Here is a 27,959-nt window from a genome sequence, read left to right on the forward strand (position 1 = left end):
AAAGGGAGAAAATAGGTCTAGGGGCAACGCAAACCATATACTAAAAAAGTGGTATATGAATCACGAATTCCCTCCTAGACAAGTGTGGTGTGTGCAGAATCGCTGGAAGTGTAAGAATACAGTAAAGGTAAGTAAATTACCCCACCCCAGAGCCCAGAAAAGCAGGAGTAAATTACTGCAAGTTTCCTTAGGACATACTACAGCTTGTTTTTGGGATTTTGCAGCAGCCAACCAAGTCTGCAAAGAACAAATGCTGGATTATTGGACCTGAAGACCTGCAAAGGAAGGGCACCAAGTCCATAAGTCGAAAGAGGTTCCAGGAAGGACAGGAGCCCCTGCCAACCCAGAAGAGGGTGCCAAAGAAGAGGCCCTGGTTAGTTGAACAATGCAGAAATGCACCCTAGGAAGATGCCAGTGGGTTCCTGCATGATGCAAAAGATGTCCCACTGCGTGAAGATTGTTGCAGATGAGATGTCATGGTGGAAGGCACCAACAAGCCATGGCTATGGCAAAAGTCAATGTTTCATCAAAATGGCACTGGATGGACCCAAGAGGGACCTGGGGGCCTCAAGTCTATGTGAGGAGTAAGAGGGGGCTCTCAGCACTTTAGAGAGCCCTCAGGATGCCAGCCAGAACCCCCAGAAGCCACAGGATCTGGGTTCAAAGGCGGTGCAAAATGCAGTTGATGCAGCACAACAAAAGAAGGTCCCACGCCGCCGGGGAACAACTCAGTGAGTTGAGCATCACAGGGTGGATTGCTGGGGACCTGAGCCAGGCTGTGCATGAAGTAATTTTAAAAATAGTGCACAGAGGCCTGAGGAGGTGAAGAAGGTACAAAACACAGGGGTACCATCGTTCTCAGGGAAGACGAGCTCTTTCCTCCTCCTAATTGCGTTAGCAGGACCTCAGAACAGCCTATATCGATGATGTCCACCCTCTGTGTCCTTAGGAGCATGCTCGTTGCCATGAGAGGAGTCCCAGGGTACCGGTCGTTGCCATGGAAGGTGCCTGCTTGGAGCAGGGGAGTGACTCTGTCACTCCACAGCAGATTTCTTCAGTCGTTCTCGTGCAGGATGAAGACAGGGAGTCGCCAGAGCATGCACACCATGGAAACTGTTGCAGTTGCTGACTTGGAACTGAGGTTGTTGAAGAAACGTGTCTCTTGCAGACACTTTGTTGCAGTTACAGCGTTTCTTGGAGCTGGCTGCGGTTGATCCGAGGTCAAAGGATGCTGAAGTTGTTGCAGAGGATTCCTGAAGGAAACTTGCAAGCAGAATCAGGAGAAAACCCACAGGAGAGACCGAAATAGCCCTGAGAAGGGGATTGGCTACCTTATCAGGTATGGACCTATCAGGAGGGGTCTCTGACGTCACTTGCTGGCACTGGCCACTAAGAGCCCACAAGAGTGCCCCCACACCTTGCAAAGCAAGATGGCTGAAGTCTGGGACACACTGGAGGAGCTCTGGGCACCACCCCTAGGGTGGTGATGGACAGGGGAATGGTCACTCCCTTTTCCTTTGTTCAGTTTTCCACCAGAGCAGGGGAGAAGGGGTCCCTGAACCAGTGTAGACTGGTTTATGCAAGGAGGGCACCATCTGTGCCCTTCAAACCATTTCTAGAGGCTGGGGGAGGCTACCCATCCCCAGCCTGCAAACACCTATTTCCAAAAGGAAAGGCTGTAACACCCTGCTCTCAGAGGAAATGCTTTGTTCTGCCTTCCTGGGACTGGGCTGCCCAGACCCCAGGAGGGCAGAACCCTCCCTCTGAGGTGGCAGCAGCTGTAGCTGCAATGCAAGCCTCAGAGAGCTGGTTTGGCAGTACTGGGGGTCCATGGTGGAGCCCCCAGGATGCATGGAATTGGCTCCCCAATACCAGGTTTAGAATGGGGGACACTTCCATGATCTTAGACATGTTACATGGTCATATTCAGAGTTACCATTGTGAAGCTTCATATAGGTATTGACCTCTATGTAGTGCACGTGTGTAATGGTGTCCTCGCACTCACATTGTCCGGGGAAATGGCCCTGAACTATTTGGGGGCACCTTTGCTAGTGCAACGGTGCCCTCACACTTAGTAACGTTGTACCTAACCTTCAGCAAGTGAAGGTTAGACATATAGGTGACTTATACGTTACTTAAGTGCAGTGAAAATGGCTGTGAAATAGTGTGTGCACTATTTCACGCAGGCTGCAGTGGCAGTCCTGTGTAAAGGTTTGTCTGAGCTCCCGATGGGTGGCAACAGAAATGCTACAGCCCATATTGATCTACTGGAACCTCAATGCCCTGGGTACCTAGTTACCATATACTAGGGACTTATAAGGGGGGGGGGCTCCAGTATGCCAATTGAAATTGGTAAATGAAGTCACTGGCCAACAGTGACAAATTCAAAAGTAGAGAGAGCATAAGCACTGAGGTTCTGATTAGCAGAGCCTTAGTGACACAATTAGGCACTACACAGGCATATATATTAGGTCACAAACTATGAGCACTGGGGCCCTGGCTAGCAGGATCCCAGTGAGACAGGCAAAACACACAGACATATAGGTTTTTATCTATGAGGACTGGGGTCCTGGCTAGCAGGATCTCAGTGACACAGTAAAAACACACTGACACACACTCACAAACAGGCCAAAATAGGGGGTAACCATGCTAGAAAGAGGCTACTTTCCTACACTGCCAGCCACCACATGAATCACCAGTCACTCAATATATTAGTCATTAATGCATAGTTACCTGTTCTGAGTGTGATGCACTGCATATTTGTCTATTGTATCTTCTCATTTCCTGTGAAAGTCACAAACAATGGCACTCTTGTTGCATTATGAGTGTTCTTCACCGGCAGGCAGAGTAGCTGGGGAATGCAAAAAGAAGGATAGGGATGGGAAGCATTGTCTTCATGTCCATTTAGGAAATGGGGGAGGCCTCTTCTGTGCACACTGGTCCACTCCATACATGTGAATAAATGGGGCCACATAAGTCAGACACCAAATATATAAATGTTCTTCTGTATCCCCCCTTTTTTGTAAAGTCTTTCAATGATAACATGAGAAAAGTCTGTTGTGGTCTGCTTAGTCAGAGAAGTAGAGTTACTCCTCAAACTCATAGGCTGTATCCCCCCAACCCTACCTGCATGCCATCACAAACTCCTACCCCTACCCTCACCCCATCACTCCACCACCTCACACATACCCCACCATCACAACCCAAACACCACAATACCAAGCCCTGCATTTAACACCAATGCATGGACCCCCAACACAGAACTGCATGGACACCCATCACCACAGCATGCCCAGTAGAGAGATTCACCCAGCCCACAAAATCACCACTCACACAAGTCCAAGCTGAGAGTGAAATTACAATCATACAGGGAAACACACCCATGCGCAAGATGGCACATGCAGATACAATAACACTGCATTTGCATCCCCACAGGACCCATACTCAGTGTCACTGGAGAGGAGGAGTAGCTACATCCAGTCCCCACCTGAAGAGGCCCACAGTGACGACAGCAGCTCTGCACGCCTGGATCAGGATGACCAACCTGGCCCATCCGGGACCTCTGGACAGTTGGTTCCCCTGCCACAGTCCTAACCCACCACATAGCCTCCCCCCTCAGGAAACACCAGCACAGCACACACCCTGCGGGCTCATGCCACTGTCCCCAGGACACGTCAATCAGCAGTCTGTCCACCACTACAGGAACCCTAGGCAACCCCACAAACCCAGGATGATCAGGGACCTGGGGTCAGTGGGCACACAGTTCAGGGGACAGAGGCACAGGACAACAGCACAGCACACACCCACCGGGCCCATGCCACTATCACAGGACATGTCAATCAGCAGTCTGTCCACCACAACAGGGACCCTAGGCAACCCCACAAACCCAGGATGATCAGGGACCTGGGGTCAGTGGCAGTGGGCACACAGTTCAGGGGACAGAGGCACAGGACAACAAGGAAGCTGGGAGGACTGCTGTGCGACAGGGGGAGAACAGGCCCAGGAAATCCACTCTCCACGAGGCACTCTCCAACATCCTGGGAGCATACCACCATTCCCAGGAGACGATGGGCCAGATACTGGCCAAGTTGCAGGTGGCCCAGCGGCTACAGGAGGGACAGTACCTGGAGATCAGGGATGACCTAAAAAACATCTACACCATCCTGGTCACCATTGCAGGGGCGCTGGCTGACATCAGTAAGACCATGAGGGAGGCAGTGGCACAACAAAGGGCACCCAAAACTAGCCAAACCGATGAACAGCCTTCCACCTCTGCCGATGAACAGCCTTCCACCTCCGCCGGCGCTAGTGGACAGGAGGCCCTGTTACTGGAACAACAGGCCACCAGCACCCCACCCCCTGCAGAAGGAGAACAACCCAGCAAACGGTCCCTGCGATCCAGGCAGAAGCCAGAGAACATTGCCAAGACCCCCGCCAAGAAATAAGACTCTCCTGATTGTCACCCTTCTATCCCACTCTGTCACCCTGTCCACCTTGAACTGCTGTTACTTCCCTTCCTATGCCCCATTGGACAATGCACCTGTGATACCTCACTGTTGGGCAGTCAACCATTCTGAATGCCATCCAAGGTGTTGAGAGGCATTTGCAACAAACAAATGCATACCTGGAGGGCATTCACTCTGGCGTGGTGGCCCAACAGAGAGCATTTCAGGCTCTGGCCTTCGCACTGATGGCAGCCATTGTCCCTGTCTCTAGCCTCCCCCCTCCAACTTCCTCTACCCAGTCCCAATCCACTCAACTACAGCCTATCCCAAGCACACCTTCAGTACATCATTCTCCCAAATCAACACACAGAAGTGGCTCAGGCAAACACAAGCACCATGCATCATCCCACAGGCACTCACACAAGCACCATCCCTATGCAGACACACCAACATCCACTGCCTCCACTGTGTCCCCCTCCTCCTCCTCGTCCACCTCCCTCCCAGTAGCGTCTCCACTCATACCTGCATGCACTACATCCTCATCCACTATCTCCATTACCAGCACGCCCATCACTACTCACCCCTCACTGGCAGTCACCACCCCCACATCCATGCCCACGTCCCCTGTATCCTCTCCCAGTGTGTCTATGACCCCTCCTCCCAAAGTACACAAGCACAAGCACCCACCCACCCACCCAACAGCCATCCACCTCACAACAGCATCCAGCCCATGCACCTTCACCCAAACTCAGCAGACAGACAATCTCCTACAATCACTCCCTCTTCCTCCACTCCCAAACCCCCTCCCTCTTCCCACCCTAGTCTGTCTAAAAAGCTTTTCCTGGCAAAAATTGACCTCTTCCCTAGCCCTCCCCACTCCCCCGTCCTTCCCCTCGGGCCAGGGTGTCCAGAACCCAGGCCAGCACCTCAGCCACCAAGTCGGCGTCCGCTGTGGTACCTGCAACTCACAGAAGCTCAAAGGGGGCAACCGTCAGCCCAGCCAATGTTCCACCAACCCCTGCAAAGTACAAAACCATTCCGCCACCTGCCAAGGTGAAGAAGGGGACAGCATGTAGCAAGGGCAAAGAGCACGGCCCACCCAGAAAGGCCTCCTCCAAAACTCCAGCTGCCAGAGCCAAGGTCACAACAGCATCTGCCAAGGTGAGGAAGGGGCAGAAAACTCAAGGTAAGGCACTTCAGCCGTCAGAGGCTGCAGATGAGCGCCTGGTGCCCACCAGCACAACCGCTAGCCCGGCCACCTTACGGCGGGCAGCACTGCCAGCAGCCCCACCACAAGCACCGCCACCTGCACCACCACCTGAACCTCCGCTAGTACCACTACTGTCAGCAGCAGCATCCCCTGTGGGCAGCCGTCCATGGCTGCAGGAGAAGGGCTGGAGCCTCCCTCCACCACTGGCAGTACCGGCACCTGCACCAGGGCCAGCACCGCTAGCAGCCCCGCCGCAAGCACTGCCGCAAGCACCGCCACCTGCACCGCTGACAGTAGGACCACTACCAGCAGCAGCAGCCCCAGTTAGCAGCCATCTGAGGCTGCAGGAGATGGGCTGGAGCCTCCCACCACCACTGGCAGCACCCCACCAGCACCGGCACTACCACCAGTTTGCAGCCTTGGCTGCCGCATGATGGAGTCTAGCACTGCCTCCATGGACTATCATGCAACCTGGTCCCTGCAACTCTCGTGCCTTAGACACCCAGGTGAGGGATTGTGAACTGCCGCACCCCAAGTGCTGCATCACTGGGCACAAGGCCCCCTCCAGAACCAGTAGAGATATACATCCACTCATCCCCTCCTTGGCAGGATGAAGCACACTGGGCACAAGGCCCCCTCCAGAACCAGTGGAGAAGCCATCCACTAGAGAGTCTGCGGCTTTGCACTTCTCAGGACCAAGCAGTGGGCAAACCACCCACTTGAAAGACTGTGGCTTTGCACTTCCCAGGACCAAGCAGTGGGCAAACCACACACTTGAGAGAGGGACTGTGGCTTTGCACTCCCCAGGACCAAGCAGTGGGCAAACAACCCACTGGAGAGACTGTGGCTGTACACTCCCCAGGACCAAGCAGTGGACAAACCACCCACTTGCAAGACTGTGGGTTTGCACTCCCCAGGACATCACTGTAGGCATGGAGCCCCCCTCCAGGAGCAGTGGCGTTGTCCCGTCTTCCGGCTGAGGTGCCTCCTTTCCCCGTCCCCCTGAGATACCTGTGTGTTTTCAACCTGATGCCCCTGCAGTGTATTGAGGCAGGAGTCAAGTGTGGGCTTAGCCCATCATTTTTGGCCCAGTGGCCCACGAACATTTGGGAAGGTCAATGTACGGCCTTATGTACATATTGTATATTTTTGTAAATACTGTTTTTCTATTTGTTACGTATATCTGCCTATTTCTAATATATCACTGATTTGATTCACTTCATTTTGTCCTTGCGTTCTTCCAGGGGATTACGGGGTGTAAATGTAATGTTGTTGCAAGTGTTAGTGAGTATGGTGTTGTGGGTGGGGTTGGGGGTGTGGCGTGTTGCTTGTGTGTGTCGCTCTTTTTTTTCCTCCCCCCTCCCCTGTGCACTCACCGTGGTCGTCACCGCCGCCTTTGGTATTCCTGGTGAATGAGGAGGTAAACCTGCATGGGCAGGACCTGTAACTTGGGCTCCATGGCGTCCTGGTTCTTCGTTGAGTGTTGAGAGGTGAGTGGTTTCCCGTCTGTGTTCTGTTTCCGCCGTGCTTTTGATGGTGTTGATACCGCCCAGGAAAAGCTGGCAGATTGGCGGGTTGTGATGGGGTGGGCGGTACATTGTCTTCCGCCTGCGGTGTTTGTTGCTATCGCCATGGCAGTCGGAGTGTTAAAGTGGCTGTTTGTGTTGGCGGTTTCTGCTGAGATCATGATCCCATTTTCTTTACCGCCGACCTGTTGGCGGTATGACCGCCGCTTTAACACCAACCGCCAGGGTTGTAATGTGTGCCATTGTCTAATTTATGAGGGGTAGTGTAAGCATGTTTGGTATGGTTGTAATGGTGGTAAGAAATGCTGCTTACTGGTGTAGGTGTATTTTTTATTTCTATTACAGAAATGCCACTTATAGAAAGTGAATATTTCTCTGTGCTTATGGCTCTGGTGTTTTGCAGCTTGACTCCAATCCATGTCTGGTCAGGGTGACAGTTGGGCTTTGTGCATACATTTCAGACAGCCTGTACACAGGGAGGGTGGAGGCATCACAGAGGTGCATCTACATACTGAACAATTTTCTTAGGTTGAGAGAAGTTAGAGATGGGGCACACTTGCATTTGTAAAGGCTGTGCCCTGGCCTCACACAAGAGGGTCGTTTACCCCCACTGATGTTTGGAGCCTGTGCTGGAGAAGAGAAGGGGGCACTCCCAGAACCAGTAACTGGTTGAAACCCCTTCTCCTCCTCATTGTAAAACACACTGTAAACTGAGTATAAGTACAGGGGAATTTTCCTCACAATTTAGACTTTCTTGGGACTCGAGAGACTCTGCTAGAACTGGACACAGGATGCTGCTGAATGGACTCACCAGGACCAACTTTGGACTGCTGCTGCGCTCACCTGTGACCTGCCTGGTCACTAGGAGGAACTGCCACCATCTGCATCACGTGTGCTGGTCTGTTGCTGGGCCTGCTAGCCCTGTGCTTCCTCCCAATTCTTGTCTCCAGGAGCAGGGTGCTGTGGCCTCTTGTGCTTCATTTTCCACCTGAAGCGACATACCAGAGCTTGTAGGAGGATATTGCGCACTTTAGAGGAGCACGTTGTGGTGAGGAAGGATCACTGCTGCAACCCGGGCATAGCGCACTGAAGATCGCTGTCTGTGTGGCCCCTGAGCGCTCCGTAAGCACTTTGCTGATACTTCACCACTGCAACCAGGGCTCTGCAGACTTATCCTCTGGCGCAGTGGGAGAACGCCTCTCTGTGAACCCTTCACCGCCGTGACCCGGGCTCTAAAAAAACTGCCCCCTGCTGAGAAGTGCTCATCGGGCCTCGCAATTCACCGCCGCGACCCGGGTGCTTGGATATCGACAAGCGGCGTTGGCTGAGCGCTCTTGCATGCCCCCAGGGGACCACAAAAACAGAGATTGGAGCCTGCGTGCTCCTGATTGTGCCCCAAGGGATCTGGTCGCCATAAGAGCCCCCCCCCCGGGCACACGCAGGCTCCTACTGGAAAGGAGCACCATCGCTGTGGTCCGCCTGAGGTTCTCGGCTGTCTCCAGGAGGAGCACCGCTAGTTGAGAGAGGTGTCGGCCTCTCCCCCTTTCTTCTGGCAGCCGCACCAAGGACGAGGGCGGCTGCCTTTGGTCTTGCAAGGCACTGGGGCAGAAAGGGAGCTTCTTTCCCCCCGGCTGCTTCCCTAGGGGCGCAGACGCCACCAACACCATTTGCCACACTTTGTCCCCCCTCACAGGAGGGTCAGTCGCGACCTGTGGGAGTGGCCCTCAAAGTTGTTGTCACCCATGTAGATGCAGCCCCCATGAGGGCCCCCAATACTCCTTGATCAACACACGGCCCCGTTTGGAGCAAGAAGTGCCGGGACCCACCATGCCTGTCCACATCACAGTACTAGACATGCCTTGGCAGAATAAAACAGGTACTTTCGACAGCTCATAAGGCTTCTAATGTTCCTAGTATGGACATTTTTTCATGGATTAGGGTAACCTGTGTCTTTCTGCGACTTATACTTGTTGATGTGCATTTAAGGGATCAGACATGTTGTTTTGTATTGATTACTTGCCATTTGTTTTTATAATGTTCCTGCTATAGGCATTTATTATACTTTTATGATAAGTGCAGTTATTTCTTTACTGTGATTCCTGACTACTGCTTATGTTGCAGGATTCTGAGTACCTAAATGTTCTAATGTGACTACTGCTTATTCTTGCAGAGTATTAGTAACTTGTGTAACGTTCTGACAACTGCTAAGGTAGCAGGGTATTTCTGACATGTAATGTTTGGTCTAATTCTGTTTTGTGCAATATAGTTTATTTTTACATAGCTCAGTGTTGTTTATTTTGTGGTGTACATATTGCGTCGCTTGTATTGTGCAAACACTTTACACATTGCCTCCAGGTTAGGCCTGACTTCTCGTGCCAAGCAACCAAGGGGGTGAGCAGGGGTTAGCGTGGACGTGCAACTCCTTTGCCCTGACTAGAGTGGGTGGGTTCTGCCTGGCTTAGGTGCACACCCTAGCCAACCAGAAACTCCATTTCTAACACAGACTTACTAAGTCTGCCTCTGTCAGTGCTTAATTTGAGGGGGTAGTTGTCAGTGGAGCCCACAGCACTCAGTGATTACCAGCACTTATTTTTCTACATCAGATATTTATCAACAGCAAGAGAGGGAAAACAGTATGATAAACAAAACGTCACAAAAGTGAACAGGAACCTGCAAGAGTGTAATAAAGGGGCACGGAGTGTCCAGCAATAGATTAAAGAGGCATGAAGTGGATCCAAGACAACGCAGCCTTGGTATTCAGATGCCAACATTTAATAGCACAAGCTGTGAGTTCTGAATAGAGCTTTGGGCAGGGCATTCATTAATTTCCATATTAAGCCCTAGTTTCTGTGCATCTGATGTTTTATTGCTGGACACATCAAACTCCTCACCCTCTTGCCTGAGATCAACAGATATGTCTATAATATAAGCAATATCCATTTGAATGTACTATATTCTAAGATAAGCAAACATGCTCTGATTTTACATTTAGCAGTGTGGTATGGTAGGCTCCTTCCAAAGTTCCCTAACAACTGGTTCCCCAATTTAATGTTCAGAGGAGGCACAGAGTTTCCTGCCCTTAGCTGGTAGAGTGAGAATGAGACAAGGATTCTGCTCTGGGCCCTACCTTCTCAGGTGCTGCAAAATAGCAGCCCCTCCTCTGTCCATGACTCTTTGTAAATCCCAGCTCGTAACACCTGGTATTTTCTTAAAATGGACACGAACACCAACAGCTACAGAATTTTGGTAGGTCCCCCAGTGGTAGCCAGAGACATGCTACAGTATCTGTGTCTTGGCAGACCAGGTGGAAATAGCAGCATAGTTACAAATGAGTGACATCACATCATCAGGGCAGTAAAGCTTGTTACAGCAATGAATGAGTTGGGATGGTTCACATGTGCTAAACAATTTTCAGCAACTCAACAGTTTTTTTAAAATAAATTCCTGTCAGTAATTTCCTAGCGTTATGGTACTGTATGATGAATGTTTATGATTATACGTTTTCTTTATAGTTCACTTATAAATTAAGATTTATTATGTTAGCATGTTACATTATTCAACAACCTCGCCAACCTCAGGCTCAAACAACTGGTCACAACGCCCACCCACTCCGCCGGCCACACGCTCGACCCCGTCTTCTCCGCCAGCAGCCACATCACCTTCAGCCATACCACCGAACTCCACTGGATCGACCACTGCTGCGTCCACTTCTTTTTTGAGAAACCCGCCACTCACCACCGCCCACAACAGATCCCCCGCCGCAGCTGGAACAAGATCTCGGAAGACCAGCTGAACTCCACCCACACCCAGGCCCGCCACCCAGCACCACCGACCCTAACACAGCCGCCCTGAACCTCAGACATTGCATAGACACCTGCGTCAACACCCTGGCTCTGCTCAGGAAACACTCCAACAACCGTACGAGCACCAAGGCAATCTGGTTCACCACCGACCTTCAGGCCTCCAAGAGGGAGTGCCGGAAAATCGAGACGAAGTGGTGCCACAAACAAACAGAGAGCAACCATGCTGCCCTCAAGACACAAACCCCACCAGCTCATCCGGACCACCAAAAGATCCTTCTACAAAGATCACATTGACAAAAACACACACAACAGCAAAGAGCTCTTCAGCATCGTCAAAGAACTCACCAACCACAGATCATGCTCCATTGACCCCCCTCCTTCGCAAGACCTCTGCGACTCCCTTGCTACCTTTTTTCATCACAAGATCACAGAAATCCACGACAGCTTCAACTCCTTGCCTCCCACTACCACTGCGGCCACCACTAACCTCAACGCACCCAGCCCCACCAACCTCCTGCTCTCCTGGACCCACATCAATGATGTGGACCCCATCAAAACCATGAGCACAATCCGCTCCGGATCTCTCTCTGATCCCTGCCCCCACCATGTCCTCAACAGAGCCAGCCCCCTCACCGCCCCCCAACTCCGTATGATCATCAATAGCTCCTTTGAAATCGCCACCTTCCCGGAGAGTTGGAAGCACGCCAAAGTCAACTCCCTGCTGAAGAAACCCAAAGCGGACCCCGGAGACCTCAAGAATTACAGGCCCATCTCCCTCCTTCCCTTCCTGGCGAAAGTCATCGACAAGATTGTCAACGGCCAACTGACCCGCTTCCTGGAGGACAACATCATGCGGGACATCTCCCAATCCGGATTCTGTAGGAACCACAGCACCGAGACCACCCTCATTGCCGCAACCGACGACATCAGGACCATGCTCGACAAAGGTGAAACCACGGCCCTCATCCTCCTGGACCTCTCAGCTGCCTTTAACACTGTCTGTCACCACTCCCTCTGCACTCGCCTCTATGATGCCGGGATCCACCACAAGGCCCTGGACTGGATCACATCCTTCCTCTCTGGCAGAACTCAGAGAGTCCGCCTCCCTCCCTTCCTCTCGGAAGCCGCCAAGGCCATCTGCAGCATTCCCCAAGAATCTTCTCTCAGCCCAACCCTTTTTTACATCTACATGGCTCCACTCGCCAACATCGTCCGATCCCACAACCTCGACATCGTCTCCTATGTCAACGACACCAGATGATCCTCTCACTCACCAAGGACCCCGCCATCACCAAAATCAACCTCCACGACAAACTGCTTGCCATTGCCAACTGGATGGAGAAGAGCTGCCTCAAACTTAACTCAGACAAGACAGAGACCATCATCCTCAGCTCCAACCGCTCTGCATGGATGACTCTTGGTGACCAGCCACTCTAGGATCCACACCAACACCCACCACCCACGCGAACAATCTAGGTTTCACCCTAGACTCATCGCTCACTATGACCCAGCAAGTTAACGTTGTCTCATCTTCCTGCTTCAACACCCTTTGCATGCTTTGCAAGATCTTCAGATGGATCCCCACCGAAACCAGAAGGACGGTCACCCAGGCCCACGTCAGCAGCAGACTGGACTCCAGCAACACGCTCTACGCGGGAACCACAGACAACCTCCAGAAGAAACTACACATATACAGAACTCCTCCGCATGCCTCATCCTCAACATCCCACGCTGCGACCACATCTCAGCCAACCTCAGAGACCTACACTGGCATCCCATCACCAAGAGGATGACCTTCAAACTCCTCATCCACGCCCACAAAGCTCTCCACTACGAGGGTCCTGCCTACCTCAACGAGCGACTCACCTTCCACACTCCCATCCGCCAACTCCGCTCTTCCAACCTCGCCCTCGCCACTGTCCCTCGCATCCATCGAACTATAGCTGGCGGCAGATCCTTTTCCAACCTCGACCTGGAGCACCCTCCCCACCCACCTTCGACAGACCCAGGACTTCCTGACCTTCAGGAAATGCCTCAGGACCTGGTTATTCGAGCAGTAGCAATCCCTCACCCCCATGAGCACCTTGAGACCCTGGCAGGTGAGTAGCGCACTTTACAAACGTTTGATTGATTGACATTATTGAAATTCCCTGTTTTGAAAGCAGTGGAATTTAATTTGTATTGTATTGCTAATAAATTTAGTACTTACTACCCATGATGAGCTCTTTATGAATGGTTAGCAATCTACTCCATTAAGCCTACAGGTGCAGTACGATGATGAGATTTTCTGGCGCTTGTTTATGCTTCTGAAGGGCATAAAGTGAATTATGTAACGTTATTAGAGTTGGTATATCAATTAGATGCATGTAATATCTAGTCTAAAGGAAAGCTCGTTGATATGATGATTTAACTTTGTGTTCATTTGCATCCCTAATTGTGTCTCTGTGATTACAGGGAATGGAGGGAAGTTATTATTCTATCGTTTTGTTGCACTGGTATGTGTTATTGGATGGTAGTAATGTTTTTAGAGAATACAGCTATGAGTATTTTGGGTCATGATTATACAGTCGGAGCCAGTAAGGTGGAAAGTGCTGAGTAGCATTTAGGTGAAAAGGCAAACAGTTTAGGACAGAAGGAGACATGAACTGACGCAAAGGGCCAGATTTAGTAAAAAGTGGCGCAGCATAGTGCTGTGCTAAAATTTGCAGTCTTGCTCTGCATCCCTTTAGAAATGCAGGAATGCTCTGCATTTACTAAAATACAGTGCACCCCTATGTTTCCCTCAGCACTGGCGCTAAATTTGGCTGGCAGAGTCAACACAAGCACCCTTGCACCATAGTGCAAGGGTGTCTGCTTTGAGGGGATAGATTTTTTATGTGGAGGAAGCTGTCCCTTCCTGCACATAATCAATCTACAATGCCGATTAGGCACTTCCAAGTGTGCTGCAGAATGCAGCACACATAGAAGTAGTAAATTGTCATTTTTGAATGATTGTTTATGTGCAGGAAGGGACACTGTAGCAAATTGTCATTTTTGAATGATTGTTAATAAGCAGGAAGGGACTCTGTAGCAAATGGTTATTTTTTAATGGTTGTTTATGTGCTGAAAGAGATACAGTGGAGTTGCAAATAAACAAACCAATGCATTTTGGCTGATGCCTTCATCACTGTCGATTACCCTTAATGCGAGGCAAATTTAAATAACATAATTCAAGGGTTCGAATGAATAATTAAAATAACCGAAGTGTGTTTGTTTGTTTATTTGCAACTCCACAGAATACATTTCTAATCATCCTTCCCATGAGTGAGTAAGAAAACTGAGCATGGCAAGGGTGCGAGTTATGGTTATCTTAGGGTGCCAGATACAGTTACTTGAAAGAACTCTAAAAATTACTGCTGAATTTCAATGGCTTTGTACAAGTAAATTTAGAACCTAACTATAAAGTCCCTGTAAGCTTTGTTTTTTCCAGTTTTATATACATATCTCTCTCTCTCTCTCCTCTCTCTCTCTCTCTCTCTCTCTCTTTCTCTCTCTCTCTCTCTCTCTCTCTCTATATATATATATATCTATATATATATATATATTTGCCGTGTGCAGCTGGGTTTGTCGCAATGTGTAGCCTTTCAGCAAGGTCTTATAACCACCCAACCCCGCGCGTTGCATGGCCTTTGCCCGTGTGGAGCGCAGATTGGCCACTGGACATGTCTCTGTCAGTGGATGTGTAAGTGGGTGCGTGAGTGTCTGAGTGGGTCTGAAAGTGGGTATGTAAGTCTATGAGTGGGTCTGAGTGGGTGCATGAGTATCTGATTCAGTGTGTGAGTGGCCATCTGAGCCTCTGAGTGTATTGTCTCAAAAAATTGGAACCTTTTAAAAACTGATCCTGTTATTGGTTCCTTAATTCAGAAAAGACCTAAGATTACATACAGAAGAGGAGGTAGCGTCCATGACATCCTTAGATCTAATGATATCACTACTATTCCCCACACTAGGGAACATAACTTACAGGGATTTTTTCCATGTGAACACTGCAAAGCGTGTCGTAAAAGTGTTATGCGTAAAGAATATCGTACATGCGAACCAGGACACATGCAGCAGATTGCTCAGTTCCTCACTTGTAGCACTCCTTTTTCTATCTATATATTGGAATGCCCATGTGATAAACGGTATGTGGGTAGCATGAAACACTGTGTTAAGAAGCGAGTGTTGAAACATATGCGAGCTATTACATCCAAGGACGTACATTATCCTGTAGCTAGACACTTTGAATATAAACACAACTCTGATTGTTCACTGTTATCTTATTTTGCAATTGAACACGTACCAATATATCACAGAGGGGGCAATAGGGAACACCTATTACGTAAGAAGGAATCTAGATATATTTTGGATCTAGAAACTATGATGCCTAAGGGATTGAATTCTGGTGAGGAACTGAGCACTCATCTGCATGAGGATTAGAAATATAGGGGGTCATTCCAACCCTGGCGGTCGGTGTTAAAGCGGCGGCCAAACTGCCAACAGGCTGGCGGGAAAAAAAATGGAATTCCGACCCTGGCGGAAACCGCCAACAGAGACCGCCACAGCAACACACCGCCCGCCACGGCGGTACAAACAAACAGCGCGGCGGTCACCGCCAACAGACAGGCGGGAGACAATGTACCGCCCACTGTATCACAACCTACCAATCCGCCACCTTTTCCGGGGCGGTAGCCCCGCCGATAAAAACCTGGCGGAAACAGCCATTTCGAAGGGAAAACGCTCATCTCCATACACCCCACGAGGAATCAGGACAGCATGGAACCCGAACTCTACATACTCCCAGGAATAGTCTCCCTGCTCCTCTACCAGGAGCACAAACGCCGGCGCAGAAGACAACGGTGAGTACTGCACCTACGACACAGGGGAGGGTGGAGGGGAAAATATTACGGGTACACACATACGCGACACTCCCACCCTCACCCTCACCCACTACAACACACACATCAATGCATAGCAACACATCAGAGTGACACCCTCCAAACCCCCCGGAAGAATGCAAATACAAAAGGAAATGATTCTATACATTGGAATATATTGTATTACTGGCAAAAAAATATATATTCACATCAAAAACTCTTATATACAGAAATGTACAAGTCCGAGCATTGTAGCAGGCATTGTTCGTGGACCACTGGGCCCAAATCACATGGGTAAAGCCCACACAGCATACCTGACTCCAACGGAGAGAACACTGCAGGGGCATCAGATAGCAAAACTACAGGCACCTCAGGGGGAAGGGAAGGGGGGGCACCTCAGCCAGATGAGTGCACGACGCCAGATCTACGAGGGGCCTCCATGGCCACTGTTACATCCTGGGGAGTGCAAAGCCACAGTCTCTCAAGTCCAGACAGTGGGTGGGCTGCCCACTGTTACATCCTGGGGAGTGCAAAGCCACAGTCTCTTAAGTGGATAACAGTCTCCACTGGTTCTGGAGGGGGACTGGTGCCCAGAGTGCCCCGTGCAGCCCTGCCCGACACAGATGCGGGCCAGCCCCTGCCGCTCATGGGCCAGCGGTGCTTGAGATGAAGGGCCCAGTTCAGCGGTGCTTGAGACGGCAGTGGCCAGAGCAGCGGTGCTTGAGATGAAGGGCCCAGTGCAGCGGTGCTTGAGATGAAGGGCCCAGTGTAGCGGTGCTTGAGATGAAGGGCCCAGTGCAGCGGTGCTTGAGACAGCGGTGCCCAGTGCAGCGGTGCTTGAGATGAAGGGCCCAGTTCAGCTGTGCTAGAGATGAAGGGCCCAGTTCAGCGGTGCTTGATACGGCGGTGCCCAGTGCAGCGGTGCTTGAGATGAAGGGCCCAGTGCAGCGGTGCTTGAGATGAAGGGTCCAGTGCAGCGGTGCTTGAGATGAAGGGCCCAGTTCAGCGGTGCTTGAGACGGCGGTGCCCAGTGCAGGGGTGCTTGAGATGAAGGGCCCAGTTCAGCGGTGCTTGAGATGGCAGTGCCCAGTGCAGCGGTGCTTGAGATGAAGGGCCCAGTGCAGCGGTGCTTGAGATGAAGGGCCCAGTGCAGCGGTGCTTGAGATGAAGGGCCCAGTGCAGCGGTGCTTGAGACTGCGGTGCCCAGTTCAGCGGTGCTTGAGATGAAGGGCCCAATTCAGCGGTGCTTGAGACGGCGGTGCCCAGTTCAGCGGTGCTTGAGATGAAGAGCCCAGTTCAGCGGTGCTTGAGATGAAGGGCCCAGTGCAGCGGTGCTTGAGATGAAGGGCCCAGTGCAGCAGTGCTTGAGACGGCGGTGCTGTGAGAAGGTAGCCTCTTTCTAGCCTTGTTACCCCCACTTTTGGCCTGTTTGTGAGTGTATGTCAGGGTGTTTGTCACTGTTTTCACTGTCTCACTGAGATCCTGATGGCCAGGCCCCAGTGCTCATAGTGAAAACACTATGTTTTCAGTATGTTTGTTATGTGTCACTGGGGCCCTGCTAGTCAGGACCCCAGTGCTCATAAGGTTGTGGCCTATATGTATGTGTCACTGGGACCCTGTCACACAGGGCCCCAGTGCTCATAGGTGTGCATGTATGTGTTCCCTGTGTGGTGCCTAACTGTCTCACTGAGGCTCTGCTAACCAGAACCTCAGTGGTTATGCTCTCTCATTACTTTTAAATTGTCACTAACAGGCTAGTGACCAATTTTACCAATTTACATTGGCTTACTGGAACACCCTTATAATTCCCTAGTATATGGTACTGAGGTACCCAGGGTATTGGGGTTCCAGGAGATCCCTATGGGCTGCAGCAATTCTTTTGCCACCCATAGGGAGCTCTGACAATTCTTACACAGGCCTGCCACTGCAGCCTGAGTGAAATAACGTCCACGTTATTTCACAGCCATTTTACACTGCACTTAAGTAACTTATAAGTCACCTATATGTCTAACCTTTACCTGGTAAAGGTTAGGTGCAAAGTTACTTAGTGTGAGGGCACCCTGGCACTAGCCAAGGTGCCCCACATTGTTCAGAGCCAATTCCCTGAACTTTGTGAGTGCGGGGACACCATTACACGCGTGCACTACATATAGGTCACTACCTATATGTAGCTTCACAATGGTAACTCTGAATATGGCCATGTAACATGTCTATGATCATGGAATTGCCCCCTCTATGCCATCCTGGCATAGTTGGCACAATCCCATGATCCCAGTGGTCTGTAGCACAGACCCTGGTACTGCCAAACTGCCCTTCCTGGGGTTTCACTGCAGCTGCTGCTGCTGCCAACCCCTCAGACAGGCATCTGCCCTCCTGGGGTCCAGCCAGGCCTGGCCCAGGATGGCAGAACAAAGAACTTCCTCTGAGAGAGGGTGTGACACCCTCTCCCTTTGGAAAATGGTGTGAAGGCAGGGAAGGAGTAGCCTCCCCCAGCCTCTGGAAATGCTTTCTTGGGCACAGATGTGCCCAATTCTGCATAAGCCAGTCTACACCGGTTCAGGGACCCCTTAGCCCCTGCTCTGGCGCGAAACTGGACAAAGGAAAGGGGAGTGACCACTCCCCTGACCTGCACCTCCCCTGGGAGGTATCCAGAGCTCCTCCAGTGTGCTCCAGACCTCTGCCATCTTGGAAACAGAGGTGCTGCTGGCACACTGGACTGCTCTGAGTGGCCAGTGCCACCAGGTGACGTCAGAGACTCCTTGTGATAGGCTCCTTCAGGTGTTGCTAGCCTATCCTCTATCCTAGGTAGCCAAACCCTCTTTTCTGGCTATTTAGGGTCTCTGTCTCTGGGGAAACTTCAGATAACGAATGCAAGAGCTCATCCGGGTTCCTCTGCATCTCCCTCTTCACCTTCTGATAAGGAATCGACTGCTGACCGCGCTGGAAGCCTGCAAACCTGCAACATAGTAGCAAAGACGACTACTGCAACTCTGTAACGCTGATCCTGCCGCCTTCTCGACTGTTTTCCTGCTTGTGCATGCTGTGGGGGTAGCCTGCCTCCTCTCTGCACCAGAAGCTCCGAAGAAATCTCCCGTGGGTCGACGGAATCTTCCCCCTGCAACCGCAGGCACCAAAAAGCTGCATTACCGGTCCCTTGGGTCTCCTCTCAGCACGACGAGCGAGGTCCCTCGAATCCAGCGACTCTGTCCAAGTGACCCCCACAGTCCAGTGACTCTTCAGCCCAAGTTTGGTGGAGGTAAGTCCTTGCCTCACCTCGCTGGGCTGCATTGCTGGGAACCGCGACTTTGCAGCTACTCCGGCCCCTGTGCACTTCCGGTGGAAATCCTTCGTGCACAGCCAAGCCTGGGTCCACGGCACTCTAACCTGCATTGCACGACTTTCTAAATTGGTCTCCGGCGACGTGGGACTCCTTTGTGCAACTTCGGCGAGCACCGTTTCACGCATCCTCCTAGTGCCTGTTTCTGGCACTTCTCCGGGTGCTACCTGCTTCAGTGAGGGCTCTTTGTCTTGCTCGACGTCCCCTCTCTCTTCAGGTCCAATTTGCGACCTCCTGGTCCCTCCTGAGCCCCGGCAGCGTCCAAAAACGCCAAACGCATGATTTGCGACTAGCAAGGCTTGTTGGCGTCCTTCCGGCGGGAAAACACTTCTGCACGACTCTCCAAGGCGAGAGGGATCCGTCCACCAAAGGGGATGTCTCTAGCCCTTTTCGTTCCTGCAGAAACCTCAGCTTCTTCTGTCCAGTCGAAGCTTCTTTGCACCCGCAGCTGGCATTTCCTGGGCATTTGCCCATCCCCGACTTGCTTGTGACTTTTGGACTTGGTCCCCTTGTTCCACAGGTACCCTAGATTGGAAATCCACAGTTGTTGCATTGCTGGTTTGTGTCTTTCCTGCCTTATTCCTCTAACACGACTATTTTGTCCTTAGGGGAACTTTAGTGCACTTTGCACTCACTTTTCAGGGTCTTGGGGAGGGTTATTTTTCTAACTCTCACTATTTTCTAATAGTCCCAGCGACCCTCTACAAGGTCACATAGGTTTGGGGTCCATTCGTGGTTCGCATTCCACTTTTGGAGTATATGGTTTGTGTTGCCCCTATCCCTATGTTTCCCCATTGCATCCTATTGTAACTATACATTGTTTGCACTGTTTTCTAAGACTATACTGCATATTTTTGCTATTGTGTATATATATCTTGTGTATAGTTCCTATCCTCTCACTGAGGGTACACTCTAAGATACTTTGGCATATTGTCATAAAAATAAAGTACCTTTATTTTTAGTATAACTGTGTATTGTGTTTTCTTATGATATTGTGCATATGACACTAAGTGGTACTGTAGTAGCTTCACACGTCTCCTAGTTCAGCCTAAGCTGCTCTGCTAAGCTACCCTTATCTATCAGCCTAAGCTGCTAGACACCCTATACACTAATAAGGGATAACTGGGCCTGGTGCAAGGTGCAAGTACCCCTTGGTACTCACTACAAGCCAGTCCAGCCTCCTACATTGGTTGTGCAGTGGTGGGATAAGTGCTTGAGACTACTTACCACTCTTGTCATTGTACTTTTCATAAGAGAAAAATATACAAAACAAGGTCAGTGTATATACACATAGCCAAAAAGTTTTGCATTTCCTCTTTTCACTCTTTTCTAAGTGCTGAAAAGTACTCCTAAACTTTCAAAAAGTTCTTAAAAGTTTCAAAAGTTTTTTTTCTGTCTTTCCAAAAAGTTCTAAAAACTTTTGTCTCTTTCTCTATCACTTTAACTCTCTTTAAAAAATGTCTGGCACAGGCCAAAGTGTTGATCTGTCCAAACTTGCATATGACAACCTTAGCTGGAAAAGAGCAAGGAGTCTCTGTATAGAGAGAGGTTTGAGTGTAGGGAAGAATCCTGCCTTGGAACTGTTAATTAACATGCTTAGAGAACAGGATAAGGCCAGAGGTGGCCCATCTGTTGAAAAAGTACCTAATAGTTCCCAATCTGATTCAGGGACTCCCCCAGGAAAAGATTCAGGAAAGAAACTTCCTAGCCTGCCCATTACTAGACAATCTAGCATAGATGGTAATGATGATGAGCCACACCAAAGAAATAGTGTTGTCTCACATCATAGCAAAAGCATTTATTCTCACCATACTGGTAGTAATGTTTCTGTAAACCAAGCTGTTAAGTTGGCTTCTGTAAGGGACAGGTCTCCTTCTGTTCATTCCCATCATAGCTCTGTTTCTAGAAATGTCCCTCCCACCAACCCTGATGACAGAATGTCAGAGAGGGAACTCAATAAGTTGAGGGTGGAACAAACCAGACTGAAGCTTAAAAAGCAACAGCTGGATTTGGATAGACAGTCTTTTGAATTAGAGAAGGAAAGACAGAAGTTGGGTTTAGATACCCATGGTGGCAGCAGCAGTATTCCCTATAGTCATCCTGCAAAAGAGCATGATTCCAGGAATCTGCACAAGATAGTTCCCCCTTATAAGGAGGGGGATGACATTAACAAGTGGTTTGCTGCACTTGAGAGGGCCTGTGTTGTACAGGATGTCCCTCAAAGGCAGTGGGCTGCTATACTATGGCTATCATTTAGTGGAAAAGGTAGGGATAGGCTCCTTACTGTGAAAGAAAATGATGCCAATAACTTTACAGTTCTTAAGAATGCACTCCTGGATGGTTATGGCTTAACCACTGAACAGTACAGGATAAAGTTCAGAGAGACCAAAAAGGAGTCTTCACAAGACTGGGTTGATTTTATTGACCATTCAGTGAAGGCCTTGGAGGGGTGGTTACATGGCAGTAAAGTTACTGATTATGAAAGCCTGTATAACACAATCCTGAGAGAGCATATACTTAATAATTGTGTGTCTGATTTGTTGCACCAGTACCTGGTAGACTCTGATCTGACCTCTCCCCAAGAATTGGGAAAGAAGGCAGACAAATGGGTCAGAACAAGGGTGAACAGAAAAGTTCATACAGGGGGTGACAAAGATGGCAATAAGAAGAAAGATGGTGAAAAATCTCAAGATAAGCATGGGGATAAGGGTAAAACCAAAGATCCCACTTCAAATCTTAAACACTCTTCAGAGGGTGGGGATAAAACAAATTCTTCCTCTTCTTCCCAACCTGCACACATTAAAAAGCCTTGGTGCTTTGTGTGTAAAAATAGAGGCCATAGGCCAGGGGATAAGTCCTGTCCAGGTAAACCCCCTGAGCCTATCACCACTAATACATCAAGCTCTAGTGCCCCTAGCAGTAGTGGTACTAGTGGTGGGACTGCTGGCAACAGTCAAGCAAAGGGTGTAGTTGGGTTCACTTATGGGTCCATAGTGGAAACTGAGGTAATCAGTCCCAAGACAGTTTCTGTTACACCTAGTGGCATTGGCCTTGCCACACTGGCTGCTTGTCCCCTTACAATGGATAAGTACAGGCAGACAGTTTCAATAAATGGTGTTGAGGCCTTGGCCTACAGGGACACAGGTGCCAGTTTCACTTTGGTGACTGAAAACCTAGTGCACCCTGATCAACACATCATTGGACAACAGTATAAGATTATTGATGTCCATAACTCCACTAAGTTTCTTCCCTTAGCTATAATTCAGTTTAGTTGGGGTGGAGTTACTGGCCCTAAGCAGGTGGTGGTATCACCTAGCTTACCTGTAGACTGTCTCTTAGGTAATGACCTAGAGGCCTCAGGTTGGGCTGATGTAGAGTTTTATGCCCATGCAGCCATGCTGGGCATCCCTGAGGAATTGTTCCCTCTCATTTCTACTGAAATGAAAAAGCAAAGGAGAGAAGGCCTGAAAACTCAGGAACCCTCTCCATCAACAGGTAAAAAGGGTATCACAGTATCCCCTAACAACCCTACCATTCAGGATACCATTCCTGTGGTGGGAGAAACCTCTCCTGGGGTGGCACCTGTTCCAAGGGAATCATCAGTTGGCAAAACTGTACTCCCTGAGGTGGAAGTACCTCTCTGTGGGATAACTAACATTGGTGAGAAAAAGAGCACCATTTTAGTTAACATGGAGCATCCCTCCAACCCTCCCAGAGAAACTTTAGTGCAGAAACTCTGCACTGCCTCACAACACTTAGGACAGCATCCCTGCCCTAGTGTGGAGCTGATAGGACAGCATCCCTGCCCTGCTCCAACCCAAGAGAAACAGCATCCCTGTTCTCTCTTCCAGCCATATGGACAAAGTTTTTGCCCAGCTATGGCTTTTCTGAGACAGCATCCCTGTCTGGCATTTCCATCACTACAAATAGGTTCAGTGGACAATTCCCACTGCTCTAAACTAAAACTTACTGATAGAAACTCTGAAAATACATCTTCACATTGTTGCTTAGCTAAAAAACTTCAAACAGGGTGGTTTACATCCCCACAGGGAAGTAACCATATAGTGGATGATAAAGGGAGTAACCAGTCTATTGCAGAGCTACTCTCTACTTATCACCACTTAGACAATAAAGTCTCAACTGGCCAAGGTTAGCCTTATTGTCCTTCGTTTGGGGGGGGGTTGTGTGAGAAGGTAGCCTCTTTCTAGCCTTGTTACCCCCACTTTTGGCCTGTTTGTGAGTGTATGTCAGGGTGTTTGTCACTGTTTTCACTGTCTCACTGAGATCCTGATGGCCAGGCCCCAGTGCTCATAGTGAAAACACTATGTTTTCAGTATGTTTGTTATGTGTCACTGAGGCCCTGCTAGTCAGGACCCCAGTGCTCATAAGGTTGTGGCCTATATGTATGTGTCACTGGGACCCTGTCACACAGGGCCCCAGTGCTCATAGGTGTGCATGTATGTGTTCCCTGTGTGGTGCCTAACTGTCTCACTGAGGCTCTGCTAACCAGAACCTCAGTGGTTATGCTCTCTCATTACTTTTAAATTGTCACTAACAGGCTAGTGACCAATTTTACCAATTTACATTGGCTTACTGGAACACCCTTATAATTCCCTAGTATATGGTACTGAGGTACCCAGGGTATTGGGGTTCCAGGAGATCCCTATGGGCTGCAGCAATTCTTTTGCCACCCATAGGGAGCTCTGACAATTCTTACACAGGCCTGCCACTGCAGCCTGAGTGAAATAACGTCCACGTTATTTCACAGCCATTTTACACTGCACTTAAGTAACTTATAAGTCACCTATATGTCTAACCTTTACCTGGTAAAGGTTAGGTGCAAAGTTACTTAGTGTGAGGGCACCCTGGCACTAGCCAAGGGGCCCCCACATTGTTCAGAGCCAATTCCCTGAACTTTGTGAGTGCGGGGACACCATTACACGCGTGCACTACATATAGGTCACTACCTATATGTAGCTTCACAATGGTAACTCTGAATATGGCCATGTAACATGTCTATGATCATGGAATTGCCCCCTCTATGCCATCCTGGCATAGTTGGCACAATCCCATGATCCCAGTGGTCTGTAGCACAGACCCTGGTACTGCCAAACTGCCCTTCCTGGGGTTTCACTGCAGCTGCTGCTGCTGCCAACCCCTCAGACAGGCATCTGCCCTCCTGGGGTCCAGCCAGGCCTGGCCCAGGATGGCAGAACAAAGAACTTCCTCTGAGAGAGGGTGTGACACCCTCTCCCTTTGGAAAATGGTGTGAAGGCAGGGGAGGAGTAGCCTCCCCCAGCCTCTGGAAATGCTTTCTTGGGCACAGATGTGCCCAATTCTGCATAAGCCAGTCTACACCGGTTCAGGGACCCCTTAGCCCCTGCTCTGGCGCGAAACTGGACAAAGGAAAGGGGAGTGACCACTCCCCTGACCTGCACCTCCCCTGGGAGGTGTCCAGAGCTCCTCCAGTGTGCTCCAGACCTCTGCCATCTTGGAAACAGAGGTGCTGCTGGCACACTGGACTGCTCTGAGTGGCCAATGCCACCAGGTGACGTCAGAGACTCCTTGTGATAGGCTCCTTCAGGTGTTGCTAGCCTATCCTCTATCCTAGGTAGCCAAACCCTCTTTTCTGGCTATTTAGGGTCTCTGTCTCTGGGGAAACTTCAGATAACGAATGCAAGAGCTCATCCGGGTTCCTCTGCATCTCCCTCTTCACCTTCTGATAAGGAATCGACTGCTGACCGCGCTGGAAGCCTGCAAACCTGCAACATAGTAGCAAAGACGACTACTGCAACTCTGTAACGCTGATCCTGCCGCCTTCTCGACTGTTTTCCTGCTTGTGCATGCTGTGGGGGTAGCCTGCCTCCTCTCTGCACCAGAAGCTCCGAAGAAATCTCCCGTGGGTCGACGGAATCTTCCCCCTGCAACCGCAGGCACCAAAAAGCTGCATTACCGGTCCCTTGGGTCTCCTCTCAGCACGACGAGCGAGGTCCCTCGAATCCAGCGACTCTGTCCAAGTGACCCCCACAGTCCAGTGACTCTTCAGCCCAAGTTTGGTGGAGGTAAGTCCTTGCCTCACCTCGCTGGGCTGCATTGCTGGGAACCGTGACTTTGCAGCTACTCCGGCCCCTGTGCACTTCCGGCGGAAATCCTTCGTGCACAGCCAAGCCTGGGTCCACGGCACTCTAACCTGCATTGCACGACTTTCTAAGTTGGTCTCCGGCGACGTGGGACTCCTTTGTGCAACTTCGGCGAGCACCGTTTCACGCATCCTCGTAGTGCCTGTTTCTGGCACTTCTCCGGGTGCTACCTGCTTCAGTGAGGGCTCTTTGTCTTGCTCGATGTCCCCTCTCTCTTCAGGTCCAATTTGCGACCTCCTGGTCCCTCCTGGGCCCCGGCAGCGTCCAAAAACGCCAAACGCACGATTTGCGATTAGCAAGGCTTGTTGGCGTCCTTCCGGCGGGAAAACACTTCTGCACGACTCTCCAAGTCCACCAAAGGGGAAGTCTCTAGCCCTTTTCGTTCCTGCAGAAACCTCAGCTTCTTCTGTCCAGTCGAAGCTTCTTTGCACCCGCAGCTGGCATTTCCTGGGCATTTGCCCATCTCCGACTTGCTTGTGACTTTTGGACTTGGTCCCCTTGTTCCACAGGTACCCTAGATTGGAAATCCACAGTTGTTGCATTGCTGGTTTGTGTCTTTCCTGCCTTATTCCTCTAACACGACTATTTTGTCCTTAGGGGAACTTTAGTGCACTTTGCACTCACTTTTCAGGGTCTTGGGGAGGGTTATTTTTCTAACTCTCACTATTTTCTAATAGTCCCTGCGACCCTCTACAAGGTCACATCGGTTTGGGGTCCATTCGTGGTTCGCATTCCACTTTTGGAGTATATGGTTTGTGTTGCCCCTATCCCTATGTTTCCCCATTGCATCCTATTGTAACTATACATTGTTTGCACTGTTTTCTAAGACTATACTGCATATTTTTGCTATTGTGTATATATATCTTGTGTATATTTCCTATCCTCTCACTGAGGGTACACTCTAAGATACTTGGCATATTGTCATAAAAATAAAGTACCTTTATTTTTAGTATAACTGTGTATTGTGTTTTCTTATGATATTGTGCATATGACACTAAGTGGTACTGTAGTAGCTTCACACGTCTCCTAGTTCAGCCTAAGCTGCTCTGCTAAGCTACCCTTATCTATCAGCCTAAGCTGCTAGACACCCTATACACTAATAAGGGATAACTGGGCCTGGTGCAAGGTGCAAGTACCCCTTGGTACTCACTACAAGCCAGTCCAGCCTCCTACAGGTGCCCAGTGCAGCGGTGCTTGAGATGAAGGGCCCAGTTCAGCGGTTCCGGCCATGGCGGGGAGGTCATTTGCCACCTGTCCTGTGGCTGGCGGGGCCCTCCTGGCCATCTGTCCTGTGGCTGGTGGGGCCCTCCTGGGCAGCTGTGCCGTGCCTGTTGGTGGCCTCCTGCCCACCTGGGATGGGGCTGGCGGGGCCGTCCTGGCCAGCTGGGCTGATGGCGGTGTTGTCGGGCGTGCTGCCCTTCCCAGCCTTCCCTGATCGCCTGTGGCCCTTCCCCACCTTGGGCGGTGTGCCAGCTGTCTCTACACTTCCTGCCGGAGCCATGGTAGGGGTTTTAGTCCCTGGTGTTTTCAACCTCTCGCGCCGGCCACTGCCTATCTTGGGATGTTTCTCCGGGGGTGGGCTGCCCGTGCCTTGGCTTCGCACCAAACTCGCTGCCCTGGAGGGTGGGGCACTCCACAGTCCATGGCAGACTGTGAAGACAGGGGCCGGTTTCGTCGTGGCTGAGGTGCTGACTGTAGTCCTATGACATGGACGGGGTGGGGGACTTGGTGGAAAGAGGTTGAGTTCAGACAGGAAAAGCTTTTTAGGAGCAGTGGGACGGGTAGGTGTAGTGGGTATGGGAGTGGAGGAAGAGGTTGTGGTTGTAGGAGTTGTAAGTCTGGTGTCTTTGGGTGCAGGTGCTTGGGCTGGAGGCTGTCGTGAGGTGGATGGCTGTTGGGTGGGTGGCTGCCTGCGTTTGTGTATCTTGGAAGAGGGGGTCACAGACACACTGGGAGAGGACACAGGGGACGTGTAAATGGCAGTAGGGGTGGTGACTGCACGTGTGCGGGGGGTTCTGGTGTGTGTGGTGCTGAGGGACGTAGTGGCTGAAGATGTTGTGCATGCAGATGTGAGTGGAGACGTGACAGGGAGGGAGGAGGGAGACGAGGAGGAGGGGGATACAGTGGAGGCAGTGGGTGTTGGTATGTCTGTATGTGGATGTTGCTTGTGTGAATGCCTGTGTGATGTGTGGTGCTTATGTCTGGCTGAGCTTCCCTTGGGTGTTGAGGTGTGTGCAGGCTGGTCTGATGGTGTGTCTGGGATAGGCAGAGGTACAGGTGATAGGGTATGGGTGGAGGAAGTTGGATGGGGAGGCTAGAGACAGGGACAATGGCTGCCATCAGTGCTGAGGCCAGAGTCTGGAACGATCGTTGAAGGGCAGCCTGACCAGAATGAATGCCCTCCAGGTATGCATTACTCTGGTGCACCTCCCTTTCTACACCCTGGATGGCATTCAAAATGGTAGACTGCCCAACAGTGAGCGTCCTCAGGATGTCAATGATCTCCTCACTGAGGGCAGCAGGGGTGACTGGGGCAGGGCCTGAGGTGCCTAGGGCGAAGAAGATGCCCACCTTCCTGGGTGAGCGGGCACGGGCCAAACGCT

Source organism: Pleurodeles waltl, chromosome 3_1 (genome assembly GCF_031143425.1).
Source record: "Pleurodeles waltl isolate 20211129_DDA chromosome 3_1, aPleWal1.hap1.20221129, whole genome shotgun sequence".
In the NCBI taxonomy this organism is placed as follows: domain Eukaryota; kingdom Metazoa; phylum Chordata; class Amphibia; order Caudata; family Salamandridae; genus Pleurodeles; species Pleurodeles waltl.